This window comes from Hyaena hyaena, unplaced genomic scaffold (assembly GCF_003009895.1).
Source record: "Hyaena hyaena isolate Hyena2069 unplaced genomic scaffold, ASM300989v1 scaffold_6, whole genome shotgun sequence".
In the NCBI taxonomy this organism is placed as follows: domain Eukaryota; kingdom Metazoa; phylum Chordata; class Mammalia; order Carnivora; family Hyaenidae; genus Hyaena; species Hyaena hyaena.
The window spans coordinates 6,490,257-6,501,406 of NW_024080638.1; positions in this window are offsets into that span (position 1 = coordinate 6,490,257).

Sequence of the window (11,150 nt, forward strand, 5' to 3'; positions counted from 1 at the left end):
ATAAGTTCAAAAGACTTCTTACTGATTGAGCACCCTAGGCTTGTGAGTGCTTCTGATTCAAAAGAGTAGACAGAATAGAAGTTAGGTATTCTAGGACGACTTTTAGAACCTTAGCTATTCCCATAGTCCAAATGGCCTGGGAAAACCATGGCCTTCTATAATCTCCGCGAAAGTTTCTGAGGTTCCGGAATGATCAGATATCATCCACATGACCTAGCTGGTCATGAGAACTTTATGTCCTGTGGAGTGGTTTTTTGATAGTGAAGAGAATATTATGTTCTCTGTTTGCTCTATACTTTTGAAAAGTAAGACAGTTACAGTAACTTAATTTATAAATTTTCTAAGATTTTACTTCTTTTTGTTTTTGTTCTCATTTGTCTAAGAAATTCCCCTGGGAGAAAAATAAGAAATTACCTGAAATGCCTTCACTGGGAAGAGACCGCCCTGCCCACCACACACACACACATCCACTATATCCACTATTATTATGTTTGGACAAAATACAACTTTTGAACATTTGCCTTAAGGCATCCCATTATGCAGTAATAGTTAACCTTTAACTAACATTAACCTATTCATGTTTACAGGTAAGACTTCTTTTAAAAAAAATTTTTTTTTAATGTTTTTTAAATTTATTTCTGAGAGAGGGAGACAGTGTGAGCAGGGGAGGGTCAGAGAGAGACAAAGACACAGAACCTGAAGCAGGCTCCAGGCTCTGAGCTGTCAGCGCAGAGCCCGATGCTAGGCTCGAACCCACAGACTGTGAGATCATGACCTGAGCCGAACTCGGTCACTCAACCGACTGAGCCACCCAGGCACCCCTGCACTGCTTTTTAAACTTCATATGAATCTATAATTATTTCAAAAGAAATCTTGAGACGTGTTCCCTTCAAACTTGTAATTTGTTCAATAGCTAAGTGATAATAAACTTCAAAGGCTTAAGAAAAATGTGTGGGAGTATAATTCACATTTTTCGGGCTACACCACCTCGGTAGTTAGTCAAACAGGGTTGTGATAGCTAGCACACACTGAGCCTCACAGACTGCCCAATCTGTTGAATTGTGAACCTTGCTTTAAAGGCCTTCCCAACTATCAGGAAGAAGCTTGGAAGTGTCTCCAGCCGACCTCTCTACCACTGTGAGTCGTGTCTACTTTCTTTAACCTGTGCCTGGCCCTAACATAATCATCTGAAGATGAAGCTCCTCACAGAGGTCTTCAATGTTTGCATGGAAGGTTCTGTCTCCTATCACCATCCTATAATAGGAGCTACCAGCCCATGTCAGAATTGCATTGGATTTTCCAGAGCACTTTTCTGAAATGGGGAATATTCCTTTCCCCTTTTTGTCATAACTATATCATGTAGGTCCCTCAAAATTTTTAATGAAACAGCCCTTTCCATTTTTACTCACAGAAATCTTTTAGGATTTAAGCATGAATTTGTGGGGGCTAGGCCAGAGAACCAACTGAGTAATAAACACTATAGTGTTCCAGTCATCATTCCCCTAGGGACTGACGTTTTATCCTTAAAACTGGTGTACACCACTCTTTACCCTGAAGGTGGGTTCTTAATCTGGGAAATTCCCTGGCCCCACGTTAGAAGTAGATCTCGTAGAAGTGGAGGTTGGCACACCTCTTCAGATATGCTTAAATATATTTGTTCCTGTTTGATTTCAGGCTGCTACCCCTAGTCTCACAAAGTGAGTTCCAGTCACTAATTATCAAAGAACTAGAAAAAGGACACTGTTTAAGTAAGGGAATACCCCTGCCTACACAATCAAATGAACAATAGTGTATCATGGTTAAGGATGTGATCTAGAGCCAGACTACCTAGTTTAGAGTCTTAAATCTTGAAATCTATAGCATTGCCTTGCACTGGCCCAGCTAATAATGGAGCCAAATTTCCCAGCCATTGCCATCCACTGTGGAATGCCCTAGGAGGAGAGGCTTTCTCAGTGCTAGATGTTTAAAGATATTTTTAATAATTAAAAAAAAATTTAATATTTATTTATTTATTGAGAGAAAGTGGGGAAGGGGCAGAGACAGAGGAAGACACAGAATCCTTAGCGGGCCGCGGGCTTTGAGCTCTCAGCACAGAGCCCATGTAGGGTTCGAACTCACCGCAAGACCAGAGCTGAAGTAGGATGCCCAAACAACCAAGCCACCCAGGCGCCCTGGTTTAAAGATTGTCAGTGATGAATTCTTGTAGCTACCAACCTGTTTGGCTGAGGCACGGACATTGTGCTATTGAACATTGCCTTTAACAACAACATGCCGGAAGGGAACCTGGGTGGCTCAGTTAAGCTTCTGACTCTTGATTTCGGCTCAGGTCATGATCTCAGTTTGTGGGATCAAGTCCTGCATTGGGCTCTGTGCTGAGCACGGAGCTGGCTTGGGATTCTCTCCCTCTCTCTGCCCCCCCCCCACCTCCTTCTCAAATAAACAAATAAACATTAAAAAAAAAACATGCCTGAGGAGTCCAACATCTGCCTGCGTTGTGTGGTCAGAGCAGGCCAGTTAGGCACCATGGGCTTGGCCATCACACTTGTGTCAGATGTCAGATGAGAATGATGCCAAGATCCTCAAGGATGTGCAGGATCACTTTGAGGTCAATATTAATAAGCTGTCTGATGAGACAGACATGTCATCATACGCCGAACAGACACTGTAGAGGACTCCTCCACCCATTCGGGAATATGTCAATCTGCCCCTTCAGGAGACACCACCAGGTGTGGGGGTGAAGGAGACACTACTGCCAGCTACCCCAACCCTGGCCCCATGGCTTCCCCCTTTTCCCATTAGCATGACTCCTAAACTTTCATTTCCTGATTTTCTGTTAAATTTTTAACAGTTTACAGACCAGCACTTGCTAAAAGAGTAAACTGGGACAAGTTTCTTAACTTCTCTGTGCTTCAGCTTCTTGAACTGTAAAGAGAGGATAATAAAAGTACTGATAGCTTTAGGGGAAGGTGCAAATTAATACATGGAAAGTACCTAAGATGGTGTTTATCATATGGTAAGTGCTCAATGTTTATAGTTGTTAATAATTATTACTTTGATAACTATTATGAGCTTACAAAGCATTTATCATTTTTATCATTTAATGTAGACAGCAGAATGATGCTGGTCTCTAAACTACTAACGAGTTCTTAACAAGAAAAGAGTGGAATAAAAAGTGTCTGGAAACTCATACCAATTGAACAATATTATTTCTATTAAAACTAATAATTAAAAAATTGGATTAATATTATGTATGTTTTTTATTTCAATTTCTAGTTATTGTATTTTTACAAAAGTATTACTCAAAGGGCATCTGGGTGGCTCAGTTGGTTAAGCTGCCCAACTTCAGCTTGGATCATGATCTCGTGATTCGTGGGTTTGAGCCCCGAGTTGGGCTCTGTGCTGACAGTTCAGAGCCTGGATCCTGCTATGGATTCTGTGTTGCCCTCTCTCTCTGCCCCTACCTTGCTCACGTTCTCTCTAAATAAATAAATAAATAAATAAATAAATGCTAAATACAAACAAATGAGTGGAAATAGTTTAATGACCCTCAACTACTCATCACTGATAACTTTAAATCACTGATAAATTATCAGTGTTAGAGGGGCACCTGGGTGGCTCAATCAGTTAAACATCCAACTCTTGACTTTGGCTCAGGTCATGATCTCACTGTGAATTTGAGCCCGCATTGGGCTCTGCCCTGTTAATGCAGAGCCTGCTTGGGATTCTCCCTCCCTCTCTCTCTGCCCCTCCCTGACTCTGTCTCTCTCAAAATAAATAAATAAACTTTAAAAAAATTATCAGTGTAGATCACTAATTCTCAAACTTTAACGTGCATCAAAATTAGCAGGAGGGCTGCTCTGTTAAACAGAAATTGATTGTGTCTGATTCAGAGATGAGGTCTCAAAGTTTGCATTTCTAGCAGAATCCCAGTGATGCTGCCCAGTAACTTTTTTTTTTCTAACCTGAGCTCACAGAATACTTTTGCAGATTTACCTTTAGACCACCTACTTCTTGAGAACTAATAACAGATTTTTGCCTGTGTCCCCTCTTCATATTCTTGCTTCTTTATTCGTTTTTCTCATGAGCAATCCAAGTAATGTCAATGAGATTTTCTTCACTTGTTTTCTGTTATAGGTGATATTCAAAACATTTAGTAACTGGTACTAAATGGACACCACCCATTCAAAACAGGTGTCCTTAAACAACAAGTAAAGCCAAATCTTTGTACATTAGCTGAATACCTTTATGGCTATAACTTCACTATAGTGGGCTATGTCACAATGACTCAATTGTATCATATACCTTTCTGTATACCCTCATTTTAGCATGCCATGATATCATTTGTCCTCTATCTGAATCAAATGCATACTTACATACCAAGCCCCTCTATCCTTTTCTCATTAGCCTAAGACAATTAAAGTGACACTAATGGGTGAGAAAGCAAATGTAAATACAAATGTAGACACTAAATGTACATGATAGCACTTTGTTGTAAGATGTTTATCCACATGATCTAGAATGTATATAACATTTTAGATCTAGAAACACAAATGTGAAAAATTGCAACCTTTTTACAAAAAACCCCTCAGACTTCCATGAATATATTCACAGGCTCATTTCAGGAATATTGGCCTGTGAGCACTGGGTGGTTCAGTCATTTGCATATCTATCTGGCTTTGGCTCAGGTCATGATCTCACAGTTCTTGGGTTCGAGCCCCATATCAGGCTTTGCGCTGACAGTGGGGAGACTGCTTCAGATTTGCTTCTCTCTCTCTCTGATCCCCCCCACCTCTCAGACACTGCTCATTCTCTCTCTCTTTCTCAAAAGTAAACATTAAAGAAAAAGAAAGAAAGAAACACTGGCCTGAAGCAGTCTATCAAACTTGACTCATTCTAATACCAGTTCCACTATTCTTTCTCAATCCATGAACCATCTTTACTTTTGTTTAGTTAACATTTTTCTTTAAAACACCTTACTTTTTTACTTAGTTTTTTAAAAGGAAATTTTTTATCACTGTCATAAATAGAAAACCAGTATCATTTGCAATAAGAGCTATCATAAATAAAAATAGATACAATGAAAACAAAATTGCTAATTTCTAGCCAGATATTATTATTTGCCTCTTGCCCAAAGACCTATCTCTCTTTTGGTGAAGAGACTACCAAGTGTTGGTATAAATGGCATACTAGTATCGAAAGGGAAGTGTTCTTCTATTTACAGCTTTCTAAAAATTTCATCAGGTAGATATTCATTTTTATATATTTTGGCATTTGAGATTATCTTAATGGCCAGTATATGATCATGAAATTATCATATAGTTTTTCTCCTATTTTCTTTTAAAAATTTTTTAGATTTTCTTAACATTTATTTTTGAGAGACACAGATAAAGCGGGAGGAGAAGAGGAGCAGAGAGAGGGAAACAATGCAAAGTCAGGCTCCAGGCTCCAAGCTGTCAGCACAGAGCCCATCGCGGGGCTTAAACCCACAAACCATGAGATCACGACCTGATCCAAAGCTGGAGGCTTAACTGACTGAGCCACCCAGGTGCCCCACTCCTTTTTTTCTTTTTTTTAATGTTTATTTCTTTTTGAAGGAGAGAGAGAGAGAGAGCATGAGCAAGGGAGGGGCAGAGAGAGAGGGAGACACAGAATCCAAAGCAGGTTCCAGGGTCTGAGCTGTCAGCACAGCCTGACATGGGGCTTGAACTCATGAGCTGTGAGATCATCACCTAAGTGGAAGTCGGACACTTAACCAACTGAGCCACCCAGGCACCCCTCCTTTTGTCTTTTAGTGTAGAAAATTATTGTCATAGATTTTCTCATGTCAACACATTCTTGCATTCATAGAATAAAATGTAATTTGTCAAGGTATGCATTTCAAATATATTAGAACATTTGTTAATATTTTTATCACAGTTTTAATATCTATTAATAATAGAAATTGCTTTAGAGTTTTTGTGGTCTGTACAGTTTTAGTATCAGAATTATGGCAACTTCCTCTGGTAAATTAGAAGATCTAGTTTTAGTTCCACTAGTGATTATTTTTAAACTTTAAGTAATATACTTAAATCATCAACCTCAGAAGCAAAAATGTATTTATTGATTCCACTCTAAGAAATGAGCAAATTAGCCCCCACACTCTGTCATGAGTCTCAATTTGTCATAGTATTATTATTTTCACATTATGTAAATTTTCTGTTAAGAATTATAACCATCATGTTAAATTTTATAAATATTCACATCTAAGTGAATTAATACTCATTAACAGTGTGTTTTTTTACATTCATCTATCAGTCAATAGAATTATATCTTCAAAATTTTATTATTTTTAGGTTTATTTATTTTGTGAGAGAAGAGCATGAGCTAAGGAGGGGCAGAGAGAGGTAGAGAGAGAATCCCAAGCAGGCTCCACACTGTCAGCACAGAGCCCAAAGCGAATGCAGGGCTCGAACCCACCAACCATGAGATCATGACTTGAGCCACCCAAGCGCCTTCAAAACAATTTTTTTTAGAAAGCATCATTGGTTATCTGTTTCCTGAGACCTTATGATTTATTACTTTTCTACATTAAAACTTTAGTGGATGAAGAATTATTGAGTCACCATCCTCTCCCAGAAAACCCTGTAACTATAGCCCTACTCTCTTGTAAAATTTAAAACTATGATGAAAGGGGCACTTGGGTGGCTCAGTTGGCTAAGTGTCTGACTTTGGCCTAGGTCATGATCCCACAGTTCATGAGTTCAAGCCCTGCACTATCATTGCGAAGCTTGCTTGGGATACTCTCTCTCTCCCCCTCTCCCACCAAAATAAATAAATAAACTTTAAAAAATAAGTAAATCAAGGATCAATAAAACTAAAAAAGAAAAACTATGATGAAAAAGATTCAAGCTAGTCTTTTCCTTCTAGAATATTTAAGATTCTATTTATTTATTTATTTATTTATTCATTCATTCATTCATTTATTTTGAGATAATGAGAGAGATTGAGTGGAGTATGGGGGAGCAGAGGGAGAGAGAGAGAATCTTAAGCAGGCCCCACACTCAGCATGAGCCCAACACAGGGCTAGATCCCACGACCTGGGTATCATGACTGGAACTGAAATCAGGAGTCAAGCGTTCAACTTACTAAGCCACTTACACACCCCTAAGATTTTATTTTTAAGTCATCTCTACATGCACTGTGGGGCTGGAACCCACAACCCCAAGATCAAGAGTTGCATGCTTCACCAACTGAGCCAGCGAGGAGCCCCCAAGCCAGTCATTTCCTTCTATATGAACGATTTCTTTGGGCGGATGTGTAAAGAAACCTTTCTTCATCTTTGAAATTTAATAATTATTTAGAATATACCTTATTTTGAATATATTAATTTTTCGAGAAACAATCGTATAGACAACTTTCTTATTATATAACCATCTTTCTGTTTGTTGTGGTTTTTACTTATTGGTTTGCAGGTATCCTATCCAAACTCATGTGAGTTTGCTCCTTGGTGAGTCATGGATAGAAACTACACCAGGTAAGGTAGTTGTCACACAAAGGAAACTTTACTTGCAGCAAATAAGAAGATCACAGGGAATAACTTCCAAAACCGGTGACTCCTCCAGGAAGGGTGAATGGCCATGTTCTTTTTAATCAGGGTTAGCACAGTCGTTATTGCTTCAGGGGTAGTTAGGGTTTCCCTCAGGAGATCCTCTACGTCTTGGCTCTTTTGCCTGAGTTAAGAGATGAGCTGTAAAGAAGAGTTGAAGGAAAAATGTGGGATAAAGGTCAGTGGGTACAAGCAGATGAGCCGTAAACATCAGGTGTTTGTTTCTAGCTGGTGACAGTATCCTTGTTAATATCTGCAGTAGGGATCTTCTTCCAGAATGTATCTTTCTTCTTCATTTTTTAAATAGTGTCGTTCTTTTCTTTTCTTTTTTTAAAAGGTTTATTCATTTAAGTAATTGCTATGCCCAGTGTGGATGGGACTTGAACTCATAACCCTGAGATCAAGAGTTGCATGCTATTCTGAGCCAGCCAGGTGCATCTTAATGGTGTCTTTTTTTTTTTTTTTTTAACATTTTATTCATTTTTGAGAGAGACAGAACATGAGCAGGGGAAGGGCAGAGAAAGAGGGAGACACAGGATTCAAAATAGCTCCAGGCTCCAAACTGTTAGCACAGAGCCCAACATGAGGCTCAAACCCATGAGCCACAAGATCATGACCTGAGCCGAAGCCTTAACACTTAACCAACTGAGTGACCCAGGTGCCCCAGTGGTGTCTTTTGATGAACATAAACTCTTAATTTTAACAAAGGAAAATTTAACAACCTTTTTGGTTTATGATTTGGGCCTTTAGCTTAAGTTTCTATTCAGTATTATACCATAGTTCCTATGCAGTAAAGACAAACAGAAACAAAAGATATGGACATCGAAAAGGAGAAAATAAATTGCCAGTTTTGCAGTTGAAATAATTATGTAGAAAGCCTAAAAGTATGTTGAATTAAAATTAATGAGGTAGTTTAGTAAGGAGTCTCAGTATAAGATGAATATATAAAAATCAATTGCATTTGGATATACCACCAATAATAACAGTTAGAAAATATTTAAAAATGGGGCCCCTGTCTGGCTCAGTTGGAAGAATGTGCAACTCTTGATCTCGGGGTCATGAGCTCAAGCCCCATGTTGTGTGAAGAGATTACTTTAAAAAATAAAAATAGGGGCGCCTGGGTGGCTTAGTCGGTTAAGTGTCCGACTTTCGCTTAGGTCATGATCTCGCCGTTCGTGGGTTCGAGCCCCGCGTCGGGCTCTGTGCTGACTGCCAGCTCAGAGCCTGGAGCCTGTTTCAGTCTGTGACTCCCTCTCTCTCTGACCCTCCCCTGCTCACGCTATCTCTCTCTCTCTCTCTCTCCTAGAAATAAATAAAACATTAAAAATAAGTTTAAAAAAAAATAAAATAAAATAAAATAAAAATAAATTGCCACAGAACTACAGAACTTAAAATGGTAAAAATGACAAATTTTATGTTATATATATTTTACCACACAAAAAAGGGGGGAAAATGCCATTAAATTTTGTAAACAATAAAAAATAAGATACTGAAGAATATGTTTAACCAAATATTTGTACTACCTTATGGAAAGGAAGATGAAACTGTATCAGGAAAGACCCAGTTTACTTAAGTGATATGCCATGTTTATAGGCCAGAAGATAGTAAATTGTAAAGATATAATTTCCCAAAAGGATCTGCAGATTTAAATGAAAATCTCAAAAGATTTTCCCAGTAATTTGATGAAATGATTTCTAGAATAGCCAAGATAATCTTGAGGGATAACAACAGAAGAGGACTTGCCTCGCTAAGTATTAATACATATATTATAAAATTAAAAAGGGCACCTTGGAGTGCCTGGGTGGCTCAGTCAGTTGAGTATCTGACTTCAGCTCAGGTCATGATCTCAATGTTCATGGGTTTGAGCCCCACATTGGGCTTTCCACTGACAGTGCAGAGCCTGCTTGAGATTTTCTGCCTCCCTCTCGCTGCTCCTCTCAAAAATAAATAAATGTTAAATTTTTTTAATTAAATAATCCAGAAAGATGTATTGCCATAAAGATAGGCAAGTTGTCTAATGGAACAGATCTGACCATATATACAAACTTGATGTAGGACACAGGAAGTATTTAGTAAATCAATTGGGGTTGGGGGAAGTGGAAAGTTGATTCTTAGCTCATTCCAAATACACTTATCAACCTCATACTCACATACAATGAACAGCTCCAGATTACTAAAACTTGAAAGGCAAAACTTTTAAGCTTCTAGAACATTTAGGAGATTATCTTTATGACTTTAGGATAGAAGGAGTTCTTACAAATAATTTCAATCTTTTATAATGTTTATTCATTTTTGAGAGACAAAGAAAGACAGCATGAGCAGGGAAGGGGCAGAGAGAGAGGGAGACACAGAATCCAAAGCAGGCTCCAAGCTCTGAGCTGTCAGCACAGAGCCTGATGTGGGACCCGACCCCATGAACTGTGAGATCATGACCTGAGCTGAAGTTAGACGCTTAACGGACTGAGCCACCCAGGTGCCCCACAAATAATTTCAACTTAAAGTTAAAGACATGTATGTACACTTGAGCAATTCCACTCCTAGATGTATGCAACCTAGAGAAATTTGCACATGTGCACCATGAGACATGTGAAGGAATATTCATAGCACCACTGCTCATAATAAAATACGTAAAGAACTTAAATGTCCATTAACAAAAGAAAGGGGTAAATAAATTGTGACATACAATTGGATACTATACAGCAGTGAAAATGAATAAAGTACAATAGGCAATGATATGGATAAATAAAACAAACATAAAACAAAATACTAAATGAAAAAATAATTAGAGAAAATTGTGTGTACTAGGATACCATTTCTATAAGGTTAAAGAGCAAGCACAACCAGACAAATCTAACCAATGTATCATACACACACACACACACACACACATATACACACATATACACACATACTTTTATAAAAGATGACAAGAGAAAGATAAATATAAAGCTCACCATAGTGATTGGTTCTGAGGAGGAGGCAGTGATGTGTAATCAAGAGAAGCACATGTTTCATTTCTCATCCTTTAGCTGGGTGATAGTTTCACAAATGTTTATTATCATTTCATGATTTACATATATAGTAAAACTTTGGTTTGCAAGCATAATTCATCCTGAAAACATGCTTGTAATCCAAAGCACTTGCATATCAAAGAGAATTTCCCCAAAAGAAGTAATGAAAACTCAGATGATTCGTTCCACTACCCAAAAATATTCATACAAAAATGATTATAATACTGTAATATAATACAGTATATAAAGAGAATACAAAATATAAAGAAAAATAAATTAACCTGTTTAATTTAAACAAATTAAATTTTGCACTGTTTCCCACATTTTACACATCTCCCTAATCTCATTTTAAGAGAGGGATTCCTCCGCCTTTCTCTCCTCTCTAGACAAGATGCAGATGTAGACTTCTTATAAAATCTTGCAATTTTGGCTACTCGTATACCTCATTCATACTTCTTGATGACTTCCTTCTTAACTTCCACTATAATCATCTCCTTCTTCTTACTGGCTTTCTTTTCAACCTTTTTCTGCATGGGGGCCATTGTATATGCTCG